This window comes from Aegilops tauschii, chromosome 1 (assembly GCF_002575655.3).
Source record: "Aegilops tauschii subsp. strangulata cultivar AL8/78 chromosome 1, Aet v6.0, whole genome shotgun sequence".
Taxonomy (NCBI): Eukaryota; Viridiplantae; Streptophyta; class Magnoliopsida; order Poales; family Poaceae; genus Aegilops; species Aegilops tauschii.
Genome location: NC_053035.3, coordinates 259,855,707 through 259,858,182, shown reverse-complemented (window position 1 = coordinate 259,858,182; position 2,476 = coordinate 259,855,707).

The window sequence follows — 2,476 nt, the reverse complement described above, 5'->3', positions numbered from 1 at the left end:
AGGCTCTTGCCACTTCTTGTTCCATAATCCATCAAATATTTTACCCAAAACTTGAAAACTTCACAACACAAAACTCAGCAGAAAATCTCGTGAGCTCTGTTAGCGAAAGAAAACAAAACACCACTTCAAGGTACTGTAATGAACTCATTCTTTATTTATATTGGTGTTAAACCTACTGCATTCCAACTTCTCTATGGTTTATAAACTATTTTACTAGCCATAGATTCATCAAAATAAGCAAACAACACACGAAAAACAGAATCTGTCAAAAACAGAACAGTCTGTAGTAATATGTAACTAACGCAAACTTCTGGAACTCCAATAATTCAGTCAAAATAGGAAGACCTAGAATTTTTTTTATTCATCAGTAGCAATTGTAATCAATATTTTATCACGTTCTGGCGATTTTCAACAATTATTTTCGTGAACAGAAAGTTTCTGGAATTTTCAGCAAGATCAAATAACTATCATCCAAGAAGATCCTATAGGTTAAACTTGGCACAAACACTAATTTAAACATAGAAACACATCTAACCAGAGGCTAGATCAAATATTTATTCCTAAACAGAAGCAAAAAGCAAAAAAACTAAAAATAAAATTGGGTTGCCTCCCAACAAGCACTATCGTTTAACGCCCCTAGCTCGGCTTAAAAGCAAGGATAGATCTAGGTATTGCCATCTTTGGTAGGCAATCCATAAGTAGCTCTCATAATAGATTCATAAGGTAATTTTATTTTCTTGTTAGGGAAGTGTTCCATGCCTATCCTTAACGGAAATTGGAATCTAATATTCCCTTCCTTCATATCAATAATTGGACCAATCGTTCTAAGGAAAGGTCTACCAAGAATAATAGGACATAAAGGATTGCAATCTATATCAAGAACAATAAAATCTACGGGCACATAATTCCTATTTGCAACAATAAGAACATCATTAATTCTTCCCATAGGTTTCTTAATGGTGGAATCCGCAAGGTGCAAGTTTAAAGAGCAATCATCAAATTCGCGGAAACCTAACAAATCACACAAAGTTTTTGGAATCGTGGAAACACTAGCACCCAAATCACACAAAGCAAAGCATTCATGATCTTTAATTTTAATTTCAATAGTAGGTTCCCACTCATCATAAAATTTTCTAGGGATAGAAACTTCCAAATCAAGTTTTTCCTCATAAGATTGCATCAAAGCATCAACGATATGTTTGGTAAAGGCTTTATTTTGACTATAAGCATGTGGAGAATTTAGCACAGATTGCAACAAGGAAATACAATCTATCAAAGAGCAATTATCATAATTAAATTCCTTGAAATCCAAGATAGTGGGTTCATTAATATCTAGAGTTTTGATCTCTTCAATCCCGCTTTTACCAATTTTCGCATCAAGATCTAAAAACTCCGAATTTTTGGAACGCCTTCTAGGTAAAGGTGGATCATATTCAGTCCCATCATTATCAAGATTCATATTGCAAAACAAAGATTTAATAGGGGACACATCAATAACTTTTAGATCTTCATCTTTATTTTCATAAAAACTAGAAGAACATGCTTTCATAAAACAATCTTTCTTAGCACGCATCCTAGCGGTTCTTTCTTTGCACTCATCAATGGAAATTCTCATGGCTTTGAGAGACTCGTTGATATCATGCTTAGGATAAATAGATCTAAGTTTCAAAGAATCAACATCAAGAAAATTCTATCAACGTTCCTAGCTAATTCATCAACTTTAAGCAATTTTTCTTCAAGCAAAGCATTGAAATTCTTTTGCGAATTCATAAACTCCTTAACACTAGTCTCAAATTCAGAAGGCATCTTAATAAAATTTCCATAAGAATTGTTGTAGGAATTACCATAATTATTAGAGGAATTACTAGGATAAGGCCTAGGATTAAAGTTTACTCTATACGCGTTGTTACCAAAATTATTCCTACCAACAAAATTCACATCAATAGATTCATTATTATTCTCAATAAAAGTAGACAAAGGCATATCATTAGGATCAGAAGAAACACTTTTATTAGCAAATAATTTCATAAGTTCATCCATCTTTGCACTCAAAACATTAATTTCTTCTATCGCATGCACTTTTTTATTAGTAGATCTTTCAGTGTGTCATTGAGAATAATTAACCATAATGTTATCTAGGATTTTAGTAGCTTCTCCTAAAGTGATTTCCATAAAAGTGCCTCCCGCGGCCGATTCTAAAAGATTTCTAGAAGCAAAATTCAATCCGGCATAAAATTTTTGTATAATCATCCACAAATTCAAACCATGTGTAGGGCAATAACGTATCATTAATTTCATCCTCTCCCAAGCTTGTGCAACATGTTCATGATCAAGTTGCTTAAAATTCATAATATCGTTTCTAAGAGAGATGATCTTAGCGGGAGGAAAATACTTAGAGATAAAAGCATCTTTGCACTTATTCCAAGAATCAATACTATTTTTAGGCAAAGACGAAAACCAAGCTTTAGTACGATCT